At 39.6% G+C, this 27,033-nt stretch overlaps 1 non-coding gene across 1 annotated transcript; it reads right to left on the reverse strand.

The window, feature by feature from the left end:
* Positions 1 to 24,436: 24,436 nt before the first annotated feature.
* trnag-ccc lies at positions 24,437 to 24,509 on the reverse strand. The gene has a single exon. It is a non-coding gene; the product is annotated as a tRNA-Gly (tRNA).
* Between the last annotated feature and the right edge of the window lie 2,524 nt (positions 24,510 to 27,033).

Below are 27,033 nucleotides of genomic sequence, written 5' to 3' on the forward strand. Positions count from 1 at the left end.
ATCTGCCAGTGGGCACAAAATGTTGATGATAGAACTTCCTGGCTAGTACATATGTCTTTTTTTCTTCTTTATAACAGTGTTCATTAAATGATCTGTTCCTGAAAGCACTGGGTTCCAATGGTAAACAGGTAAATAACAAATGGCAAGGGATGATTTGATGAAGTCATTGTCTCTGAGAAAGAAATTAATCATATAAGATATCCATGCTGAAAGATATCAATGCAATGCTAACTAAGATGTATGCTATATGGGGCTTATTTGAGTGTCAAGACCAAAAATCGTAATGTTTTAAAAGGGAACTTTTTTTGCTGACACACCAAGCACAGGAGCACCACAATTATTAAGATGCAACAATATTCCATCTAGTTCACAAGTTTTACATTTTTACAGCTTCTGCCATGAGATATACTGTAACTTTCTAAAATCTCAGCCATTACTTGTATCTAGAACCCTCATTTCTGCATGGCATGAGTTATACGACGCATCAACGTCTCTCATTTTGGGCGCTGCATACATCTACGCCCGGGCTGATTTAAGGGGTTTTGGGGAAAGCCTGAGGCCAGTTATCCTAAGAGCCCCCCGCTCTCTCCACCCCGCCTCACCCCTGACAGCAGTGGGACCGCCTGGCAGAATAAAAGCCAGGCAATAAAAGCAAGGAGGAGGCATTGAATGGGGGGGCACCCTCAGGCAATGGCCCATGTGGCCTCTGGATAAATCCTCCACTGAAAGCTTAATAATCCAGACACGGGCAGACCGAAAGCGCGAGGACAGCCTTTAATCCAAAACAACAGCACCCTCTTAATTTGTTCCTTTTGTCTTCTAATAGTGGGATATCTGAGAGAGAATCCTTGTTTTTGAGACGTATCAATAGAACTAGCTACTTCAAATAGGTTTGGGATCACAAGTGGACTAATGTGTTGGTATAGGACTTCTGAGGACGAGCCGAATTTTCTGTTTTGGGAGTGATGTCATGTTTCTGACGTCACGATTGAGCAAAACGACATTTATCTTAACTCTTTGTGTAATACTGTCGACAGTTTGGCGTTTGTTTACAATTTCTAACACAATATTAAAAATAACAATAGACTTTAATTGATTTTAAGTGTAAAACAAAGTATTAAAGATATGATTGGCTAAACCCAAACCCTAACCACTATTGTTGTAACTATTATGCCTGAATGATAGCTATGGCTAAAGCGAATTATTAATTATTGAATTTCATGGTAAATGTGTACATGGTAAACAACATGAACATATAGAAATCATGTATTGCAGCACCATTTAGCCACGTCCTTCTTATTAACCATTTACCTTAAGGAAAATGTTCAGGAAAATGATCTTTTCACTCAGCTATGCATGAATGCACTCACACAATTTGGCAGTTCCTATCAATATTTTATACCTCAGCACTGTCGTCTTCTCTATCCGGATTGGTCAGAAGATACTGATTTCTTTTTCTATACAACTTTTCTGACAGCTGTGTAGAATGGCGAAAAAGTATACCTCAGGAAGTACTGATGTCTTAAAGTAAAATATTCTTATTAAATATTTTTTTGTTTTTGATATATGATGAATATATGAAGCTTATTTTTAGTCATGTTTGTTCATTTCAAGCATAATTTAGTTGTCTTTAAGAAATCAACTGTTTCTTGCTAAATAATTGGTCTCTTGATTACGCCAATAAAATGAATTAAATAATTTTGGGCTTGTTTTAAATAAATTAATTATTGCTCTATTTAATTATTTTATTTTTTGTGCATTAAAACCCCACTTTTTGGCAAAGAATGTATGTACTTTTATGACCGTGTCCTTATTTATGCCCAACAAAATAGGAAAAAATTAAATAAACTGTTGAAGAAGGATTAATTGCAGTGACTAACCTGTGAGGATTGTCTGTTCTGCCAAGAGAACTGTAGGTAATGACAATAGTTTGTAATTTTTTGGTTAATTTTCCTGTTTCTAATTATAGGCTACAGAACAGTAGACAAAAACAAAGAAAATAATATGCATTTTTAAATAAAACAATTCAGTGTGGATATTGCCGTAGTTTGTGTGTGACATGTAATGCTTAATTGCCTAATGGACTGCTATCACGCCTGCAATAGTGATCAATTCAGCCGTTGAAATTTTTCAGATAATCGCAATTTTCAAATCTAAGTTTGTACATGATGATGGTTCAAGTCGCAAACTCTTGTCTTAAACGAAAAAAACACCAAAAATGAAATATTCTCTCAGGTTAGCTGGAGAGGAATTTTTTTTGTGTGACACGTGCTGATTCCCCCACAACACCACCCTGCCTCGCACTGACCCTACTTTGCATGATAATAGATTGTTTGAAGAGGGAGGTTGCGTCTCACTTTCTGCCAAATACATGCTAATTACGACAGCAAGGGGTCAAACTAATTAGCTCCGACTATGAACTCGAATGTATCTATTTCACGTGAGACCTAGACAGCCAAAGCGGCTATGACTTTCCAGAACGTTCGAAAGCTGTCCTTTTACTGTTTTATTGTACTTTTTTCCTCATTTCCCTATTTCCATTACCCTGAAGAGCATGCTAATAATCACCCGATTATTAGCGTGATTATCCGTTGCGTTCGGGCGCTGCAGCAGACGGGCCCATTAACAAGTCGAATGTCCTGCTCTATCAGATCACGGGTCAACACACACCATTAGATCTGCAGCGAATCATAACTGTCTTTGTTTAGCCTCGCTAAGTAAAGCATATCATTACAAGGCGCTGATGGTGCTTAAGTGGTAGTTTAAAGGTCCATAAATTCAATTAGACACAATTTAATCCTGCCTTCCTCTGCCTTTTTTTTCTTTTACTCACTGATCCATGCTACGGCTGGAGTTTTGAAGAATTATCGCGTGAGATTTCCATTTATATTGTCATTTTAATGGCACCTCTCTGGAGCGTGAGGGCCTCAGATGCTTACAGAGCCACAATCACAGCTCGGATCTCCCACAGGACATTGGGCAGTCATTAGAGCGCCCTGCAAAAGGAGACACCCCACTGACACACACACACACACACACACACACACACACACGCACACACACACACAGTGTCTACTCTATACTGTTTTCTGTTTGCCTCTCAGGATGAATGCTCCAGTTTACCAGCAGTCACCAAGAAGTCCAGACACACATCCATATGTCTGCTTCCTTGCTCTCCATCCTGATAAAGCCCCATGCTACATTCCCATCCCTCCCCAAACTTGTCCTTATCCCTTTGTGGCCCAGACAGAGCCTCCTCGGGGCTCAACTCCTCAGAGAGGACAGGAGGGAGGGAGGGAGGGATGGAGGGATGGGTCTGTTCTAAAAAAGAGCAGCTGCTGTGAAAGAGTGCCATTTCCCCCTGCTGCCACCACTCTGGCAACCAGTAATACCCGTACACACAAACACACACACACACACCCGCACACACGCCACCCCTAGCCTTGCCTCCCTATTAATATGCAGATGAACTTGTTTCTCTTAGTTGTGAACTCCAGTGACAAAGCGGGAAAGCATATGCTTAAAATATTTATGATCTTATCCAGTAATTAAGAGCGAGCGAGGCTCTCGGTGAGCGAGTCGCAGCAAAGCAGGCTGGGGTGAAGCAAGCGATCATGTGTGCAAAAAAAAAAAAAGGAAAGGAAAGGAAAAAAAGAAAGCAACACATACATGCAAATCCACATGCAGACACAGACAGAATTCTCATATTGCTAAGGAATTTCATGGCCTCATCGGGAGAAAGTACAGAAAAAAAGGATTTTTTTTTACTAATGAACTAAACTAGACCTTTTTTGTAATTAGTTTCTTATTACAGCTCATTTAGCAAAACAAAGTAGTTGACAGAACAACGTTTCAGAATGCCCGATTCTGATTGGTCGAAGAGAGTTCAATTGTTTCCTCTGATATCAACACCTAGAGTGCTTTAAACAATGAACATTGCAACGAAGCAGCTTTTCAGAATGAAATAGATTATAACTATCAATTTCAACATTATAAATTAGGCCTTATACGTTTATCCCTAATGAACGAGAACGAAACTTCTTGAGATGGTAGAAGAAAAAAGAAGAAACCTTGAGAGGAACCGGACTCAAACGGAGGAGCTTATCCACATCTGTGTGGCAGCAGCTCTAACATGATTATGTGAATATTATATGATCGTTCCTAAATTTTATTGCTTCTACAGTTACAGCTATTACAGGGACTTGTATGTGTACTGGATTAAATTAAGGGCAGATTTTTTACTAGAATGAAATGTGTAGAACAAAATGTAAACCAGCTAAACAGTGATAGGAGTGTGTTCAATCAGAAATCAGAAACTGTAATGAGCTTTATTGGTTGTTGTAACATGGACTTACATCAAGATACTATATACAAGCTACATAAAGCTTCATATATAAACTTGAAGCCATTTATTCTTCTGCTGTTACACTGCTTACAATGTTCCACATGATAATGGTTGTACTGAACTGTTACTTCAAATCACCTTGTCAGCAGCGTTCACAGTGTTTACACAGCACTTAACTTTCACATCACACCCGCACACTGTATATGTTCCTTCTATTTATACTGTATATTTATTTATTTAATATTTCACTCTTTTTATTTACAATATTAATATATTTACATATACTTTTAACTCTCTGTTCTGCTGTAATATGTGGATTTTCTTTTGGGATGAAGAAAGAGATCTGTCTGTCTGTCTGTCTGTCTGTCTGTCTGTCTGTCTGTCTGTCTGTCTGTCTGTCTGTCCGTCTGTCCGTACAGCCACCCACCCATCTATCTATCTATCTATCTATCTATCTATCTATCTATCTATCTATCTATCTATCTATCTATCTATCTATCTATCTATCTATCTATCTATCTATCTATCTATCTATCTATAGCCTTAATCACCTTTAGAGTGTTATTAAATGCTCTTCATAATCTTATAAAGAACGTTTTAAAGAATACAATTTCTGTTTAGGGGAAGGAGTCTCCAGTCTCAGCAATTTGCCACAATCTGTAATCAAAGTTTTCTTACATGAGAAAGTCTTCAGGTCTGAACAGTTTGGGGTTCTCACTAAAATAACCAGCTTTTGCTGTAAAAACTGAATCTGGCAAGGAAACGACTGCTTACAGCTGCTACAGTGTTAGCCCTCAGCTGGACTCTAACTGCAAGCGATCTGAACAGCTTACAAACATGGCCTACAACACAGCAGACTACTACACCCAAATCACAACCACACTATTGTGCTAATGAGACAGTTTTTTTTATATATACACACACACAAACACACACACTTATGCAGGACAGATAAAGAGCTCAATCCTCATTACTATTTTTTGCAAACTATACCCTCTGGTTTCTCACTCTCACAGTTGATATTAAGTCTTTTTAAAGTGTTTCTCCCGGGTTTTGGATATCTTGTCGCTCGACTCAGTTCTATGTTTTTGACCTCATGATTTAGATTTAAACTGCAACTGCATTTATCCCAGCTCTTGTTACATGACACACAGAATTAAATGTAACTCTAAATGAAAAAAAAAAAAAACACGATCTAAAGCGGTAATCTTGTGAATCTTTTTTCCTGACTGTTTTGTTCTTTACAAAATGTTGTGGTAATAACTTAGTTAGCATCCCTGGTGGTGCATCAATGCTGGAGTTCACTAGTTAAAAGCCTACAAAGTTTATGGTTGAAGGATAAAGGTTGCGAGAGGTGTGGCGAGTAAAAAATGTAAACATACAAACATAATGCAGATCAGATCTCATTCACTAAAACAAGGCGTGACATAAAAAAAATAATAAGCTTTGCATTTATGCATGTGCACACTTGACCATGGGTTTCCTGGATTTCTCTTCTGCTACTCTTTTTTTCTGCATGCTGAATCTTATTATTCATGTAGCACATCAATGAAACATGCAAAATGATGAGCATGCTCCATACACACCTATTTTCTCTCTTAGTCTCTCACTTCCTATGTCTCTCTGTCTTTCTCTCTACATCTGCAGGATGTGATCCGGCTCTGGATGGAGCGTCCCCTATGTTCAGCACTCAGGTTGATTGCACTCGACGTGCAGCGTGGAGATGAAAGCAGGGCAGACAGCTGGCCCAGTGCTCTCCTGCTCTCCCCACACCTCACTCACCTCCTCCTCCTCCTCGCTCCATCCTGGGGGACCGGCACCTCTCCTGCACATCCGTGGGCCTTCGTGTGTGTCTTTCTCTCTCTCTCTCTCTCTCTCTCTCTCTCTCTCTCTCTCTCTTTCTGTGTCTGCCTAATCTCTGTTTTTTTGTCCGAGACTACGTTCTTGTCTCTCTGCTTCAGGCAGCTCGGCATTAGCGAGCTCGCCATCTCGCCGCCGCTCTGTGCCACACTGGCTCAGCTTTGTCAATAATCATTTATTTGTTGCCGGCAACGTTACATCTGACCTGCCTGTTTCATCAATTATGGATAGATTATTGGATGGGAACATCTGCACGAGCCTGTACTCACCTCGTGGCTGAGATTAGATCAAGTATTAAACTGTTGTTTATTGTCAGGCCAAAACTTGGTTGTGAAGAGCTGTAGGGGAATTGCTCTGAGCCTCGGCGCTAAAGAAAACACAACTCCCATCAGCGGGCACCTCGATTGTTCAGCTGTGGCACCCACAAAGCCCCTGCCCGTACTCCAACAACCACCCCCCTGCCCCCATATACACACACACATATACAAACACACAAACCTTCTGTATGATGATGGCCATGCATTATTTACAGGTATTACTGGTTGTTATAAGGTGTACAATAAGGGCTCCTGGCAGACGAGGTGGTTAGTACTTGTTTTGTTGCGCTGGAAAATGCATGAGGCTGAACAAGCCGATCTAGAGCACCAGGCTCAGGCGAGCATATGGAGCTGCAGCACGTTGCCAAAAGCGACCGGCTTAGCTGGAACTCAAAACCCTAGCAGCATCCATGAAAAGAACCAACCTCTGGTGACTGAGCTTTAAATAAACCCTTTAAATCCCAAAATGTTCTGCAGTGCACTTTTAAATTATATATATATATATATATATATATATATATATATATATATATATATATATATATATATATATATATAAGGGCTGTTAAAATTAACATATTAATAATTCATCAAAAACAATTAATTTTAACAGCACTAATTTTATCAACACGCGATTAAGGCAGTTTTGTTTGACCATCTTAATTCAAAATATAAATAAATAAATATAAAAAAGGTGGAAATAAAACCTTCAACACAACACACATTTAATCACCATTTCCTTTCTTTACTCAGGTATAAAAAATACAGAAAATCCACCAATTATGCAATAATTCTTATTACTAATAATTCCAATTACAATAATTATTATTAACAAACATTTGGTTTACTGATGTCTCAAAGTCTCAAATCAAGCACCAAAATCCACCATAAAGCACGCAATTGAAATCCGACAATTAAAACTGTCTGTTTGGAAACATAGTAAGAGTTCAGTGTGGAGTGCCGATGATTTACAGTATGTAATTTAAAACACCATAATTACTTTAAAACAATTACAAGAGTATCTTGACAAGCTGCCCTGTCATCTGAAAATGTGAACAGACCTGTCTGTTTGAGCACCTGGCCCAGTGCAAAGAAAGAGAAGTAATGGGAACGTGTGTTTTTTCTTTTTTCCATGTGCTTAATAGACATGAACGAGTTTCTCTCTAGGTTAAGTATGTAACCCTGGTTCCCTGAGGGAATGAGACGCTGCATCAAGAACGCTTTGGGAATGCTTCTGCGTTGTCCATGCTCTGAATCAGATGTGTAATCAGTCCAATAGAAAGCATGGCATCACCGGCGGGGTGACGTCATGTCAAGGAAGCTATAAACGCACATGGAGTGAAACTGGCGCTAGCTTCTGAAAATGGAGGTAAGTGCTAAAGGGACGCAGGCAGTGTGGCATGGAGATGCAGCGCCTCATTCACTCAAAGAACCAGGTTACATACATAACCTAGAGAAGTTCCCTTTCAGGACCTCAAGCTGCATCAACAATACTTTGGGAACGAGAATTCAATCATACCAGAATGACCAATCCAGGCCAAGAGTGGTGCGAGCACTGGACACAGTCAGTTAGCTTCTCCTGGTCTTGGGCCTTAAAGGGAGGAGGAAAAAATGCCTGGAGGTCTCCTGCTCTCTTGAGAGAGGAGATGGCCAAAAGGAACACAGTCTTGACTATGTGGAACCTCAAAGGCACCTAGGTCAATGGCTCAAAGGGAGGCTTAGACAGGGCCTCTAAGACCATGGCGAAGTCCCATGCAGGCACTCTAGATCGTACCGGAAACTTCATCTTCCAGGTTCCCATGGAGGAAACGTGTCACCAACGAGTTCTTACCCAGCGACTGCCCCGTGAGGGGGGGCATGATAAGTTGAAATGGCAGACACGTAAACCTTCAGGGTGGAAAGAGCCAACCTTTGGGTAAACTGTTCTTGAAGGAATTCTAGTACTGAGCCGACCGGGCAGTTAACTGGATTCAAGTGGTGGTGTTTGCACCAAACCCTGAACAGGCGTCACCTCATGGCGTATGATTCCCCTTTCTTTTAGTTCTCACTCTCCAGTGTTCTGAATTGTTTAAAGACTATAATCACACTCTTGATGTCACCCAAATGAGGATGGTTTCCCTTTTGAGTCTGGTTCCTCTCAAGGTTTCTTTCTCATGACATCTAAGGGAGTTTTTCCTTGCCACAGTCGCCACGGCTTGCTCATCAGGGATAAATGCACACCATTAACCTTGACTGTCGATTTCTGTGAAGCTGCTTTGAGACAATGTCTGTTGTGAAAAGCGATATAGAAATAAACTTAACTTGACTTGACTTGACTCGTGGAGAGAGCACTGGATTGGAGGATGGTCTCTACCACCTCAGTGGAGAGACCAATCGCTAGGATCTGTGCCCCCTCAGGGGTGACAGCCACAGCTTCCACAGCTCTGGCCGGGGATGACATACTGAGCCCCCTGCCTGAGAGAAAAGATCCCTCCTGAGAAGAATCTCCCAGGAAGGGTGTCCGAAAAGGGCTACCTGGCCAGCAAACCATGGCCTGCTTGGTCACCGTGGGGCCACCAAAAGGGTGTAATGAAGAACCAGAGGGGATAGTGTGATGTCTCTCGACTTGCAAGCAGGTCCACCTGTGCTCTGTAAAATCTGCCCCAAGATTGCTCCACCACCTCAGCGTGGACACCCCATTCCCTGGGCCTCGGCCCTTGTCTTAAGAGGGCATCTGCTCTCTCATTTAAGTGACCGGAGATATATGCTGCCCTTAGGTACCACTCCACTTTGCCACTCCGAAAGAACCATCAGGTTCTGAGCCACCACTGGAGGGGTCTCATGTGCAGGAGGCCAAGTGGAAACACACTGGATGCTGCTGCTATTAGACCCAGCAGTCTTCACAGTGCTGCTTCACAGTAAGTGACTGGCCTTTCCTACTCTCTTGGCGGCCGTAAGGATGGATTCAACACAAGCGGGGGACAACTCTGCTTGGATAACGGTCAAATCACATACTACACCTAGATATTTGCTTCTCAGAAATAAAGAAAGCACACTTGTTGCCGTTTAGCCTAAACCCCAGCTTCTTAATGTGGGCAAGAAGGACATCTTGATGCCGGACTGCTAACTGCTCTAATTGAGCCAATATCAACCAATTGTTAATATAATTTAGAATGGGACACCCCGAAGTCTCATCGGGGTCAGTGCCGCATCCACACTTTGTGAAGGTGTGTGGTGAGGTGGCAAGACGAAACGAAAGGACCTGGTTTCGGTAAGCTTTCTCCCTAAAAGCAAACCTCAGCAAATTCCTATGTTACATGACCAGAGCCTGCTACACACCCCTTTGAACTGGGGTGAATGAGACTTACAACTGCTGTCTACAGTGCACAGGACCCATCAAGACACATCTGGCAGATTGTTAGATAGTCTCTTAAGTGAATCAGTCTCTCAAGACTGACCTCTGGTGTGCCTAGAGCCGGAGCTATACCCTGATGCAGCTTGGCCTCCTGAGGCCCGAAAAGCACTAAGTGTGGCAGGGTTAAGACACCAGCTCACAAGACGGATGGATGCATAAAAGTATGCATCTTTCGGATCTATTGTGACAAACCAGTCCTTAGACCTAATTTGGAACATGACCTTATTTAGGGTCAGCATCTTGAACCTGAGTCTCAAAGGTGAGCGGTTCAGCTGATGTAGAACAGTCTAGGATGCAACCCACTCTCCTTTTCCACTTGTATACCTAGAGCCAGAGCTTACACCCTGGTGCAGCTGTAGGGGCCTCCTGCGAGGTGGCAAACCCTTCAAGTCCCCAAAGGTACCAGGCGGAACTGCATTCACTGGAGCTGGCCTTGCCCTGAAGCACTGAAAGTGGCAGGGTTAACAAACCAGCTCCCTGAGGGCACCAGGCCGAGACGAGCACCGTAAACGGCAGAGACGAGTGCCCTTTCCTGGGGGAGTCCCCAGATAGTCCTGTATCAGGACTTTTTGGCTGAAGCTCTTCTATTGAAGATGACATTCCCCTGACCCATCAGCTCACAGGGCTTCGGCATCATGAGGTGCAAAAAGCAGGGCATCGTGAATCACATTCTCCCTGCTAGGGATCCTGTGCGACATTTATGATCCTTTTACACCTCATGATGCCGAAGGTGCAGGGTTGTGGTTGGTGCTGCCCCACACCTTACCTTTTTCGTAAAACAGACACACACAGAGCGCTTCCTGAACAAAGAGAAGCTAGCACTGGTTTCACCCCATGTCCGTTTCCATGATGCAGTTTGAGTTCCTGAAAGGGAACTTTGAAAAATATGTCTACTGTCTTTGAAACACGTCGATGTTTGTTATGATCTATGTTTAGGGTGGTTACAGTAATAAAATTTAAACGTTTACATTTTGCATGTTCCGAAGAAGTGAGCTGCCCTGTAGTGCGAATATTTACACAGGCTTGTGTACGTGAATCGCTCAGTGCAAAGAAAGAGAAGTAATTGTGAATATAATATTTGTAAAATTCTTTTCATGTGTCTTCATTGTCACTTTATGCCCATATACTCGACATACACTGACAATTTGCACATTTCATTTCTTTTTCTTTTCTTTCTTTTTGAATTTCCAGATTGCACTCTGTTTATGTTGCATCATCTGCAATATCTATTTATTCAAGTTAGAATTATTTAATTACATTCTGATTTATTTCTTTATCCTTTACTACTATTTTTGTAACCTGTTGCTGCTGTAATGCAATCATTTTCCTCACGGGATTAATAAAGTATATCTAAGTCTAAGTCTAAGTCTAATAGACATGAACAAGTTATTTAAAAACATCTAAAACCTGATTTGCATTCACTCATAATGAACACTTGTATATAAGCTTACCTTTTTGAGCACTCTATCTCATTTCTTTTCATGGTTCTTTTCTTCATGCTAATTTTAAGGATTCTTTGTGGTTTGTTTCTTTGTTTTGTGTTCTGCACTTTCATTCACATCCAATCTAATTACATGAAAACAGTTCCTATTCAGTTTCTAGAGACTTCTACTTCAGAAAAATGGCAAACAGTGTATTTATCAAAATAGAAAAGAGGAATGAAAGACATCTGTATCTCAACACATTTATCAAGATAAACCTTCCAAACTGAAACTCTAAAAACATAATTGTACCCTAACAGAGAATAAAACAAGGGAACGACTGCTATTTTCTAAATATTACATATTGCCTACAGTTTTAGAAAATCAGCTAGCGAATAGGAATCAGGAAAGGAATATTTATAGCTGCTATAAAAATAAATGATAGCACAAATTAAACTGGGAAGTTTCACCATGGGAAATACAACTACAAATTGACAAAAAGGGGTATGTATAGTTCATAAATTAAAAACTGGTAGTAATAATAATAATTAAATTCTTCAGGATATGCATTTCTAGAAAAATAATCACCACTCTGCTGCGCATTGTGCCACATTCCATCATTTGAAAGTATTCAAACAGAAAAAATGGGTTCTTCCAAAACCCCATACTGTAACTGCACAATGTTTGTCTCTACTCTGCCGAAGCGAATCTTATTTAATTGTCGTGGCTTTCATCTGAAATGTTCTCCCTGTAAAATTTTACAACCGACTTCAACGTATCACTAAAGCAGTTTATCTGCCTGCGCTTTCACTCTGCCACATCTCTAATTAGGATATAATGGTTTAATCCATTCAGCTCGAAACACCTCCCAGTCCTGCCACGAGACGATCATGTGATGCGTGTTAATTCCCTCCGAATGCATGCTGAATTATTTAACACAATTGATCATCATGTAAATCGCTCTGCCAAATCATCACTGCCTGTCAGCTAATGAGGTCCAATTGAACCACCAGAACTTCCAAGTTCGTTTGTATAGACATGCACAGGGTGATTAGGAGATTATTGAGTGGTATTAGAGGTATTAGAGATCTGTACATTTTCAGTATTGTATTTGCAATAAATAAATAAATATATGAATAAAAGCTAAGTTGCTAACCATATATGAAGTTATAAATTATATCACAAAAAAATTCATATCACTGTATATATATACCCTCATGGCATCCATACATGGGGACAAAGTATTTACATTATTCACACCGATCAGGCATAATATTATGACCACCTGCCTAATATTGTGTTCGTCCCCCTTTCGCTGTCATAACAGTCGTGACCCATCAAGCATTAACAGCATTCACTTCTTCAGTAAATGTGAGCTACAGGAGATCGTCTGTTGGAGCCTTCGCTCCCCATGTGCATCAACGTCCCATGACCCTGTCGCCGGTTCACCACTGTTCCTTCCTTGGACCACTTTTGATAGATACTGACCACTGCAGACCAGGAACATACCTCAAGAGCTGCAGTTTTGGAGATGCTCTGACCCAGTCGTCTAAACATCACAATTTGGCCCTTCGTCAAACTCAATCAAATCCTTACGCTCGCCCACTTCCCAAAGGTAAATAAAAAATAAATAGTTTGTCCCTCTGTAGGGATACCATGAGGAGAAATTATACAGCATTATGTAGCGATCTAACATTAATAAAATAATCAAATAATAAATTATTACATTTTTGATGCAATTGGAAATGATGTAAAACACTTTCATTCAGTTGTGATTGATTATGCAATGTGCTTTTTTATTATTATTTGTATGTTACTCATTTATTTATTTATTTATTTATTTATTTATTTATTTAACTATTTAACTATTTTATTTATTTATTTATTTATTCATTCATTCATTCATTCATTCATTTATTCATTTATTGCAAGACACGAAAAAACAATATTCTTGACAAGATTGCATGATGGAGCAGATTTTATATATCATGAAACCTATATTATTTTTTTTTCAAACCAAGGCACTTCAGTCTGGAACAAAAACATATTCATATGATATTTTGTATATAAAGTTTATCAAGATATCAGAACCACGCTGGAATAGAAAACCTAGTCTAAAAAGGTTTTGTTCGGAGGTCTTGATGTACATTTTAAACCTATTTTCCTTTGATATAAATATCACTTCAGTAGGAACACCTGTAACCTGCTTATTCACGACCTGCAGCATGCTCAGTGTATCAACTGTGCGTTCTCAGTGATTCAGTGACTTTGACCAAGGCATGTTAATGATGCCAGTCTGGTTGGTTCGAGTATTTCAGTATTTTAACACAACAGTTTCTAGGGTTTTAGCAGAAATGGGTATAAACACATCGAGTAAGATGCAGTTCCAGGGAACTCAAGGCTGCTTTAAACTGGCCGCAAGGCTCAAATACTCCCTCTTTACAACCGAGGTGAGCAGAAAAGCATCTCAAACTTCACAATCCATTCAATCCAGTATTAGTATTTCCATAGTAAAATGATGAGTGTATGGACAGTCATTTTATTTGCTTAGACTCTAAAGGGACAATAAATGATTTAAAAAAGCACAGACATTTATCTATAGAGTTAAATGATACAGTACGTAGTGTATATAGACCGTTTTCCACCATCCGCTTTGCCCTGTGAGCTCAGTAATGTGCTGTGTGTATCAGTGGGATGCCACTCATCGAGATACCAGCTGAGGTTGAAAGGCTTTGAATAAGGTCAGTGTCACTGTGCTGCATTATTAATATGCTCCTGCTTACGTGTTTCGCCTGTAGAACCTCGCCAGAAGACAGACAAAGAACAGGAACAAGCTACAAGATCAAATATTGATATAAATTTACACTTGCGTGCAGCAGATTGGGAAAGAAAACAAGTTGTCTACTTGCAGCTGGTAGACAGGAACTTGTACAGACATTGAGTGTGTAAAATTTAAATCAATCAACAAATAGGAGTAAGATTGAAGATCTCAAACTGAGTTGATAAAAAAAAATAATAATTCCCCACCTGCCCGACCATGAATAGGCATATTTTTCTTTCTGTTCTTATGAGGACCTCCCAATTATATAATTATTAATGTGGCTAATTACTGTTATTTCTATATCCAAACCTTAACACCCTAGACTTTTTTTAAACATTTTTAAGTTCTCTTTTACTTTAAAAATAAAGCTGCAGTCTAGATAGATAGATAGATAGATAGATAGATAGATAGATAGATAGATAGATAGATAGATAGATAGATAGATAGATAGATAGAAACGTCTGGAAGATTTCACCATCTGTCTGTCTGTCTGACCATCCGTCTGTCTGTCCGTCCGTCTGTCTGTCTGTCTGTCTGTCTGTCTGTCTGTCTGTCTGTCTGTCTATCTATCTATCTATCTATCTATCTATCTATCTATCTATCTATCTATCTATCTATCTATCTATCTATCTATTTATTTTTTTAAAAATTGAAAAACTATTAGTTTTTTTTTGTATGAGGACCAGCCACATGTTGCTGCAAGATAAAAATGCAAGAAATAAAACCTAGAAATTGCTATTTATTTAGGAACATCTGGGTCCTACTAAGATATATAAACTTTTACACACATGTTGGTTTTACAATCCGTGTGAGAAGTTTCAATTGACATAATTATTTACACCGCTAATTCAATACTAAACTCACTATTTTAAATATATATTAAATAAAAAAAGAAAAAAAAGAAAATCTCTGTGGGGACTAGCAAATTGTCCTCACAAGATAAAAAAACGACATTTTTGTTAACTCGTGACATTTGGTCCCCACTATTATAGAAAAGTGTTCTCTTGAACATTTTTAGAGAAAGCAGCCTCTCCTTTGAATCCCCATTCAGGTTTAAAGTATTGTAAATCTTCCCTGCCAGCATTTGCATGGCATCTAAAAAGGCTTTTTGCATGCATCACATGATTGCGCCTTGAGCCTTAAGTGCTTGATGGCTGCGCATCTCAGGGGCTGCCATTATAGCATTAGCCACGTGATGCTAGCATAGCGCTAACAGATGCGTCGGCGGGAGCAGGTTGGATGGCGGCCCATAACGCGTCAGGAGCCATTAGCCTCCGAGCTTTGATTAATGTTGTAAGTGATTGTGTGAATAGCACTCGGGGACTGTGAGAGAGAAAGGTTAGGCTCTCACAAAGGACCAACAGGAGAATGCTACAGGAATAATGAACATTTTATTCTCTCTCTCTCTCTCTCTCTCTCTCTCTCTCTCTCTCTCTCTCTTTCCTTTCTGTTTCTCTTTTTTTTCCACATGGTAACCTGCTCTTGTTTTCTGGCTGCTGGTTTGATTTCAGCTTCCTGAGAATGTGTTTGCATGGCTCCTCCTTGCGTCGGGAATAGAAACACATGAATTATTGATCGGCTGTGATAATAAGAAAAGATATAACGATGTTGCATCGAAATGTCCTACGTGGGAATTGAGAGGCTTCACCTTGGTAAATATCAGACACTTTGCTCAACTTGGAAGAAGAACATGGATACCAGGTACAAAATGATTTTGTGAATGGGGTTTTCATTGATCGAATTGGGCTACTAGAGTCCCACCTATAGTTTGAATCATATATTAATGTATTAATTGATATACTGCGCCATTCTATATATATATATATATATATATATATATATATATATATATATATATATATATATATATATATATATATATTTTAGTTAGATGGCACACTAAGCAATTGGGGTGGGGGCATTGTTTAGGGTCCCAGGAGCAACATTGTGTGGCTGGGATTTGAACTGATGACCTTCAGAGTCCAATGCCTTATCTACTAAGCTACCTTCTCCCCATATCAGACCTTTCTATTAAATACGTGTGATCATTTATTTGGTGAACTTTTCCGATAGGGAACGTAATATTGTGTTTATTATGTAATATTTATAGAAGGAGTCTCCAGTGACAATTTTTTGTAGCAGTCAGATGTAAACCTGCCACATTTCTTGGTAACATGACAAGTCAGAAGAAAAGAGACCTTGGTGACTCTATATAGCTGCTAGAAATAATTTATTATATGAATGAAATAGTTTCTGACAGGATCCCACAATATATTGTGACAATAAATGGACTGAAATTGTAATAGTGGGCATATTGCTGTGGTTATTTGTAGATAATTGTACACCCATGTTATGATTTAGTCCTGAATTATTAGTCAGATTAAGTTTTTTCAAGCAACCCAGAAAAAAAGCAAATTGGGAAATGCAGCCAGGATTAAATAAAAGAACATCTGTACATCCTATGGGTATTGTAAGCACAAACCAGGTACCATTTCCAACTGATCAGTAATGCTATCTCTGCCTCGAATAGCTCAATATCCGTCAACCTTGTGCACTTTCATAACACGTTCAAATGAATCCATCTGATTTCCTTGTCTTCTCGCTTTGCCCACGTTGCCTTCCCTCTGCAGCGGATCAATAAACGAAATGCTATGTTTAAACTGAATAAAATTTTCCACTTGTAGAGGTCCTCCTTACCACCGCATCACATCAAAACAGATCAACAACCCCCTTCTTCCACACACACATGCACGTTTACACTTTCCCTAGCCAAGTCCTAGCCAAAGCATTTAGCCTGCCCGTGTATACAATTAAACGCCCCAGTAAGCTCTGCGTTTCCATTCGACTGGAAATGCGCGGGAGGACGGCGTCCCATGAAATGACCAGCGCTGTAATTGCATGGGCTGTGTTTACATTAATTCATGAAATAGAGCCTGCCGTCCAATTTCCACCTGTCACACTTCTGATTGCCGAGTCAGAGACCGACCAGGCACCACACACCCGTGTGCGCATACCCTAAAGATACAATCACTGACCACACACACACTCACACACACGTACACGCCTCCTGTTCCTGTTTGATTTCCGTCTCTGCACATGATTAAGTTTTCATGCCTTGATGCAAGACCCAGAAGCAGTCAAGCACATCAGTTATTGATTACTTTTACAGCAAACAAGTGCAACATATATAACTAGACAATTGTCAGGGGACAGGGTTGATAACTGATCCTCTTTACCATCCTGGATCCATGCGTATGGCGTGGCTGCTCAGGGGTGTAATGTTCATGCTAGCAACACTTCTGTAGCACAGACTATTATGAAGAGTACTGTGTTGTTGGCTGAAATGGCTTAGCATGTAACACTTAGTTGCATTTGTGACTCACGTCTCCACAGTCCCAGTTTATATCTGGTGTGACTCATCAGAACAGGACAGCAAGTGGACTGATATGGTGGATTGAATTGTTGTGTACAATCCAATCCCATCCAGCATATATTCTCACTTTCTTCCTCTCACCATTGTGACCAGGCCAAAACTCAAGATCCATCTCAGAGACGTTAGGGTTAGGGTTAAGGCATTAGACTCTGGATCGAAAGGTAACTATTCAAATCCCAGCACTGCCACATTTTTAAATACAAGCACCACCAAGCAGCCACTGCTGGGCCCTTGAGCAAGGCCCTTAACTCTCAACTGCTGGGTTGTAAGCTGCTCTGGATAACGATGACTGCCAACTGCTGTAAATGTAAAAAATTTGGTCTAAGACAAATTTTGAAAATCCTAAAAGATTCTCAAAATATTAGGCTAAAATCTGTAGTCTTTGATCGCTGGTTTGACATGTTCGTAAATATTTTTTCCTCAGATGAAATTCTGGTCAAGTGTCAAGATTTCAGACACTTTTTTACAATGTGACATCTCCTACGACCACCATCAAACCGAGAACCAGTAGGAGCGCCGAACCTGATGACACAATTAGCACCGCAACTTCAAACCACCTTAAGGAAAATGTCAAAACAAAAACCTCTGTAAAATTGGAAGTCTATATCGTTCTCTTTTTTTTTTTTTTTTGTTATTAAGGCAAATCTTAAACAAAATTAATGCCTTAGATTGTTTTTGTTTACTGCGAGCTACCATTAGTGAGAAAACATGGGTCTGAACGTGTCACGGATTGATGATGTAAAACTACGGATGAGTCTTTTTCTTGTGACATGATAACTGAGAGCCTACAGTTTGACATGGGGCTCATGATCCTCATGCTATTTGGTTAAAGTGGTAGTAATGGTTGGAAAGTTGTAGATCCATGCTTAATACTCTGGGTAATTGATCCAAAGGTTGTAGTTCAAACCCAACTACAAGTCCTGCCATTATTTCAGCTCCAGACACACTATCAAAAATAATATTGAGCTATTATTGGGCAATCTTATGGTGGTCATGTTAATGAAGACCATAACACTTGATGTAGAAATAGTTTAAGCCAGGCTAAAGTAGTTAACAGTAAATGTATACCTTTGATGTGTACCTATAGAGTGTACGGTATACCATGCCACTGATGGGGTGTGAATACAACCTAACATACAGACCATACTAGTGTAATCTGTCTGATATTTTGTAGTATCGCTAAAAGGTTGTGAGTGCTTTCTTGCAAAACCTCGTGAAACAGCTGTAGCCTGTCATGTCACTGTTTCAGAGCAGGCAATTGCATGTGAAGCACAACAGAAATGAGATCACTCAACTCTGCTGAGAGCAAATGTTGCCCCTGCTAATGTGAAAACTAAGAAACTCCCTGGTTTGCTTTCTAATGATGAAAGGCAAACACATGTGCAGAGCTGACCTGACCCCGGCTTGACTCTCTGATGAGATGTATGGACAGAAGCTCCAGCTCTGCTTCTGCATCCCACAAATCACATTCGGCCCCAAACACGAGCAAGTGTGTGCAGACTTCGGAGGCCTGTAATATCTCTATAAACTCACGTCCGGTGTGTTGACACGGCTTTGGGCAAACACCGGAGAGCCGACCTTGAATAGACGATTCCCCGGCTCTTTGCTGCCCGTGTTCGTTTAGCTCAGTCCCCAGAGCACGGCGGGTCGCTTTTCTGTTTTCCTACCTCAGGCAATCAAACAGCAGCTTCCCAGCTAACCCCTGCTCCACTCATGGGCTTTCCCATTACAAAAACATTCACTTACAAGATCCACACTGTAGCGCAATGCAAATATTCCAATGTTTTGCTCAGCTTGGTGAAAAAAAGGGGACGTGTTTATGGAGACGAGTTTATCACTGCACTTATTCACCACAAGACCTGTTTTATATTTGCAGTTAGTGAATGTTAAAATGACAGACAATTAAACCTGTTGGCTGTTCTGCAGATTGTGCATGAGACTACAAAGCCAAATTCACTGTTAATGGTGCACATTAATGCTCAGTGGTCCGCTCTCTCCTAGGATTCATGTTTACATTCATGCTGATTTCATTCATTTTAAGTCTGGAGCTTCCAAAATCTATCATTCAGAATTCAGATTTCCAAATTTCTAAATAAAAAAAAACACTTAAGATGCATTATTGTCCAAAAATAATAATAAAAATGTTAGCCATAAGGAGTGATAAGAAAGGCCTCCTTTCACTGAAGCTGATAGGCACAAAGGCCAAAGCTTTATCATTAATCCTAACTGACACAAAGCCCACACCTCCATCACTGAGCCTGACGGGCACAAAGGCTGAACCTTTATCATTAAGTCTAACAGGCATAGAGGCCATACTTCCATCATCAAAAACAGAAAGACACAAGGGCCACATGTCCATCACTAAGCCTTAAAGGCCCAAAAGTCATACCTCTATCACTGAGGCAGACAAACACAAAGCCCAGAACTTTATCATTGAGCCTAACCAGCACAAAGGCCACACCTCCATTACTGAGCCTAATAGGTACTCAGGCCACACCTCCATTACAGAGTCACATAGACACAAAGGCCAATCCTCCATTACTAAGCCTAACAGGCACAAAAGCCATACCTCTTTCATTGAGGCAGACAGACACTAAGGCCACACCTCCCTCACAGAGACATATAACCAATATAATCATAGTTCTGCATAGTTTGGAAGTCTTCATCACCTAAGAATGAACAAGCACCTATTTTTTTACAGGAAGTAGACTACAATCTTTACATTAATTGATATGAAGCAGTGTCTTTTTGTTCATCCATAATACTATATAGTACATTGTTCATGGTCAGGCACGTGGAGGATCAAAAGCTTGACAACACAGTACCTAAAATATAAATCAATTCTATGTTGTATTTTCATACCTGATTAAATATTAAAAGTCAGCTTTAAATTCTGGTTGATCAAATTCTTTAATGTATAACAGCATCTCACAGTATTTTATGAACAAAACCATGCTGCATGTCAGAGCTTCGAGGGTTAAGAAGGATCTTTGTCTGAAGCGATATTCAGTGGATCTGTTGGTTGGATTTCTCAGCAGGGCTCACTAATGACTTGTAGCCTACAAATCCCAGGCACTCTCAGGTGGCATCGTCTGACTCAGACCCAGCAGTGTGATGAAAAGCTACGGATAAAAGAAACTGACAGTTGCAACTCATTGCAAAGAGAAAGCAGTAGAAACCCTGGAGCCTAGTCTCCCACTCTCACTCTCTCTCACTCTTTCTTTTTCCTTCTCTTATTCTCTCCATCTATCTATTTAACCATATATCTTATTTCAATTGTTCCCTATTTTTTATTCCCATCATTCCTGTTTTTATTACAGGCACAAAAATAAGAACCAGCATTTTTCTAATTGAAGACCGTTTTCACCTATATCACTTCATTAAGTAAGAAGAAGCACCTCTCTCTCTCTCTCTCTCTCTCTCTCTCTCGACGGGTCTCTCCCTCCCCTCCACTTTCGCACATGACATACTTCAATCGATACACTCCCGCTGGTCCACTCCATGTGCACGACTGAGAGGAAGCTCTAATTGAATCTTAGAGGCAATGAGGCGATCACATTTACATCACAATGTGGGTGAAACGTAAATATTTGTTATTACATGGCTTTAACCAAATGAAGTCCTTTTATTTATTAACGAACAAATTAATGTTAGGAAACCAAAATAAATAGACCACAATGAATCTTTGAATGAAGTTAATCAATTTGGATTTGTGAGCTGTTATGTAATTTCATGGAATCATGGGTGAGTCTATGATTGGGGTGCCATTAAATATGATGAATATGCATGTAGAGTAATGATAATTTTAAACACAGGAAAGTTTCATTTACAGCTAAAATTAATCAGGTATAAAGATCCTAAATAGATTTTTCTAATATATATTTTAAGGCCTGGTGTCAGGTTTTGGATCCACTAAACACCCGATTATTAAAAACAAATCATTAATATGCAATTTTAGAGATTTATCCAATAGCCATAAGTCATACAAATTAAAAAACACATACGGTTAATTCACTCAGTCCTGTTACTTAAATCACCTTATAAAACATTTAGATTATACTGGTTGTCACACTGGAGGTCAATAGGAAGTTGTGTTAACTGAAATTCCAGAAAATCAAGAGAGAAAGGTAGAAGTTTGATATTTCTTTCTTTCTTCCCTTTTTTTCTTTCTTTCATTCTTTCTTTCGTTCTTTCTTTCTTAATATTAAGTGAATCATTAGAATGTCATTAATAGTAACATTGTTGTTAAATAAACACATTTTGTATGTTTGGTATTTTTTTACAAAAACTATTAAGAAAAAAAAAAGAAAAAAGAAAGAAAAGAAAAAATCTAAGAAGACATTTCTTATTTAAGGGCAAAACACATTTAAGGGCCCGTCTGATATTTGTTGCTTAACACAAATCTTTGAAAAGTTAAATGTATGTTCTTTTAGAATCAATGCTGAAATAATAATAATAATAAAAAGTAGAAGACTAGAAGATGAAGAAGAAGAAGAAGAAGAAGTAGAAGAAGAAGAAGAAGAATGATCAACCAATCAAGTTAAATTTATCAGCGCTACAAGCTCTAAATTACATCGCAATCTTACAAAACTGCGGATATAAAAAAAACTAAGAGACTATTATAAAAGTAAATATTATAGCATTTTCTTAAAATTCTTCTAATATTTAAAAGCTTTTTCCTTCATTCTAGTTGCCTAACATGGGGGCAGTTTAGAATTGATTTGCTCTCAGGATCAAGCAGTCTCCCTACACACTCCCTCCTCATTATCATGTATGTGTGTGTGTGTCAGTGTGTGAGGGCTGTCTGGCAGATGGCCCACCGAGGGGGTTGGTCTGTGGGGGTTGACTCAGCGGGATAGCCCACCGCTTCAACCCAAATCACTACATGTTGAGCCCTGCCCCTTCAACATCACCGCATCATGGATCAGCTCATGGCTGCCAACTTACTTAACATTTCGGAACTCGGTCTATCAGTCCTGTGTGTATCTCCACACTTCTTTACCACAGCCAAAGGTGGATTAACAATGACATTCTATTTTTACTATGCTGTATTTAGTAATAGAAACTCCAAGCTACAGGACTTGGTATTATCTTGAATAGACCGTTGCACAATTTGACATTTGACAACAATTTCTATGCCGCAAGTCATTTTTCTATTATTTACCTAAATAAACAAATGAAGACCCCGGGACAGGACAGATCTCAAAAACGTTAGAAGTGTGACACCAAATTTTGTAGCTCTGGTGGTTGGTGAGTCAGGCACCTGCAAAACAAGCCTGGATTCTTCAGCTCTAGAAGTTGTTCTTTATTCGGCCACACCTACAATTTTTTTTTTTACAATTTTGAACACAAAAAAAGTTGCAACAAACTCCAACTGACAAAATTTGTTTGGAGATACAATTCAAGCAATCTACAACAGAAAAAGTGATACAATTCCAGAGTAAATGCACATGTGTAGGCTTTGCTTGTTTTACTGTTTTCTGCAGTTTCTGGAAACATTTGTTTAAGTTCCTCTTAACAATTTCGATAACACTATATGGACATTATAAGACAAAATTTTATTAAGATAATTCATATCTCAAATTCTGCCACAGTGCACTTTTCTGATATGTGTACTGTGCTGTAATTCTTCTTCTTCTTCTTCTTTATTTTGGCTGCTCCCATTAGGGGGCGCCACAGCGGTTCATCCGTCTCTATACCACCCTGTCCTCTACATCTGCCCCTTTCAAACCAACTACCTGCATGTCTTCCCTCACCACATCCATAAACCTCCTCCTTGGTCTTCCTCTTTTCCTCCTTCCTGGTGGCTCCATCCTCAGCATTCTCCTACTGATATACCCCATGTCCCTCCTCTACACATGTCCAAACCCTCTCAATCCCACCTTCCTCACCTTTTCTTCAAAACGTCCTACATGCGATGTCTCTCTAATAAACTAATTTCTAATCCTGTCCATTGTCGTCACTCCCAATGAAAACCTCAACATCTTCAGCTCTGCTACCTCCAGCTTCAACTCCTGTCTTTTACTCAATGCCACTGTCTCTAAACCATACAACATCGCAGGTCTCACCACAGTCCTATAAACTTTCCCTTTCACTCCTGCAGATACTCTTCTGTGCTATGAACATTCCAAAGAAATAAATAATCAAACGAAATAATCTATAGACTATTTTAATATGATCAATAATTCAATAAATGATCAATACTTTAACATGGAACTATAATGAATGGACATTCGGGGAACTATAACAATGGGTTCCCTCTTGAATCTGGTTCCTCTCATGGTTCCTCATACCATATCATGTTTTTTTCACTGTTGCCACTGCCTAGCTCATTAATGATAAACTTACAGGGATTAATTTATGACACTAACATTTCTGTACATTTTGTAATTTATTTATTTCTGTAAAGTTGCTTTTGCAATGTTTGTTGTTAAAAGTACTACAGTAAACTTTCTTTCAGCTTCTTCCATTAGGGGTCCCCACAGCGGATCATCCGCATGTTTGATTTGGCACACGTTTTTACGCTGGATGCCCTTCCTAACACAATCCTCCCCATTTATCCGTGCTTGGGACCGGCACTAACAGTGGCTGGGGTTGGTTTCCTGACCGGGGTTCGAACTTGTGCTGCAGTGGTGAGCAAGCCACGTCCTAACCACTAGACCACCAGGGACCCTTGTTAAAAGTACTACAGTAAAACTTTCTTTCGGCTTCTCCCGTTAGGGGTCGCCACAGCGGATCCTCCGCACGTTTGATTTGGCACATGTTTTACGCTGGATGCCCTTCCTAACGCAACCCTCCCCAATTTATCCGGGCTTGGGACCGGCACTGAGAGTGGCTGGGGTTGGTTCCCTGACCGGGAATCGAACCCGGGTCGCAGCGGTGGGAGCGCTGCATCTTAACCACTAGACCACCAGGGGACCTTGTTAAAAGTACTACAGTATACAAACTAAATTGAACTAAAAATTTAACAGTTTGGTTGCTGTTGTAAAATACTAAGCGATGTGATATATAATAAAATGCAGATGTAATTCAGCAGAAAAGTTGCTGGTAGCCAGTGATAGGGCAGTGGTTATGTCATTGGACAGAAGGTCACAAGTTCAAATCCCAGCACACAAGGCCCTTAACCTTTAACTGCTCAGATGAGGGTTCTGCCAAATGCCCTAAATGTAAACGTCCTCATGCAATTCTGCTCTTATAACACCGCCATAAGTCAACAATTATGATGTTTCATTACCTTTTCCTAATGTTCCTAGCATTTCAACACATTGCAGGTGTTAACCACTACTTGTAGCTGAATTTCTCATCTTCATTGCTGTATTTCTGCCTAAAAAAATATTCCTCCTTTCACATACCCCTGAGACACACCTAACCTTCTCGCCAGAGTAGCTAATAATCTACATGTGCCAAAGTAAATATTTGCTTAATTATCCATTTTTAATGTTATATATTTTTTAACACTGCTCCATCTCCTAAGGTCCAGCAGATGCTATTAAATTTCACCCCATAGATACACAGTTATGACATGTAATAACTACGTGAATATAAAAGAGATTAATAATTTAGTGGGAGCTAACAAATTAGGGCCATCATTAAAAAAAAAGGAGAAAGGGAAAAGAGGAAAAAAAAACCCAGACGCAGCCTGGATTAAGCTTCAAGTCCTAGGTAATGTCGACTCGCTCACTTCCTCTCTGCCCTGTAAAGAATTACGGCATTAATTCCGCACCGCGAACTTATTGCCACTATTCGTTTCACGGTTCCCCCGAGCATTCAAAGGCCACGCAATGATAACGGCATTTCTGGCCAAAATGACTCTCTGATATCTATTTTCACATCACACTCGATTTTTACCTCGACTCTAAAGGGAGAGTTTTTTTTTCTTTTTAGGCTACACGTCTTAACACGATTAACGGTCAAGATTTAAATAGCATAAAATATTACTATCTCGACTAATTCACTGGGAAAAACAAGCATCATGGACAAAAAAATCCTTTTTACAATCGCTTTTTTACTATTTTACAAACGCTTCATGATGCTGGATTGATTAGCATTATTTTACTGATGCTAACATTTGTAAATGTGTGTGAAAATGATTTCATGGTTAAAACTGCACTAAAGAATCAGCGCCATTTATTTTGTACTTTTGTTTTTGCTTTGTATTGATTGTCAATCAGCTGTAAATAGCGAAATGTTATCATAGCACATGAAACATAGTAGGCAAAACTTACAGTAAGCTGAAAATGACAAAACGATAACGGTAAAAGAGCACTTCCTAACTGGTGTGTATTAAAATAAAAATAAAAAAACGGACAGAAATTAGTTCTAACCCTGAAAAGTTCTCAGAACATCTGGTTTGGAATAGAAAACTTTGGTCTATCAGACCCATTGGACCTAACGAAAAAGTCACATAAGGGCTCAGATATTGGGTTCAGGAGATAAACCTAGACAATATTTTTGTGACACTGCATGGTTTTACAGTCAGTTTCACATGTATTTGGACACATTTTTTACTTACATTTACACACTATCACCTTTAAAATAGTCCCCTTGCATAGCAATACAGTGTTTCTGCCACTTCTAGAATATATCCTGCAAGTCTTCTTTTCGAAATGTGTCAAGCACCTTCTGCTATTCACGCTGGATGTCTGCAATGGTGTCGAAAATGGATCTTCATCTTCAGGAAGAGGGTGAAGTGCACAGAAACCGAATCTGGGAAGTAGGGTAGGTGCAGAAGTAAGATCTTGTTGTTTCTGGTGAGTAACTCATGTGTAAGAAAAGTTCGGTTACAGGGTGCACACGTGGTCCGATTAGCAGACTGGGTAACGCACGTGGTCAGATTAGCACCATTTGCACAGCTCTCGAGGTACACAGGACAATGTCTTTTCTAACCGTGACTTATAAAAGTTGGTGCTCCCTGTGACTGTGTGTGCAGACTCATTGTGCTGCCATCTGGTGGCGTCTTGAAACTATTTGATACCACCTCGTACATCACCATAATGGACTAAAATGTAGAATTTAAGTTTTATTTCAAAAAGGTTAAATAAAATTGTGTAAATTATGTATTATTATCCAGTATTAGTATTAGTATCAAGTCTTTTTTTATGCAGTCCATCTATTTATAAAGTTTTAAAAGTAATCGGACAAATATTACAATACATACAAATATTGTAATGCAAATCCTTTAAATCCAGTTGAATGCCTGCCTGAAGTCTGGAACCCATTGGCTTCAGTTGTTTCTTGATTGTGGGTTGTTAATTTTCATGAACTACCGTATTTTTCGGACTATAAGCCACTACTTTTTCCCTACGTTTTGAACACTGCGGCTTAAACAACGAAGCGGCTAATTTATTAATTTTTCCTGGGTTTTTCCCGGTTTCACAAACTTCAAGCCAAAAAACTGAGCGACATAATATTAGACCAATGAAATTTCCGAACGGAAACGAAA

This window comes from Silurus meridionalis, chromosome 2 (assembly GCF_014805685.1).
Source record: "Silurus meridionalis isolate SWU-2019-XX chromosome 2, ASM1480568v1, whole genome shotgun sequence".
Classification (NCBI taxonomy): Eukaryota; Metazoa; Chordata; class Actinopteri; order Siluriformes; family Siluridae; genus Silurus; species Silurus meridionalis.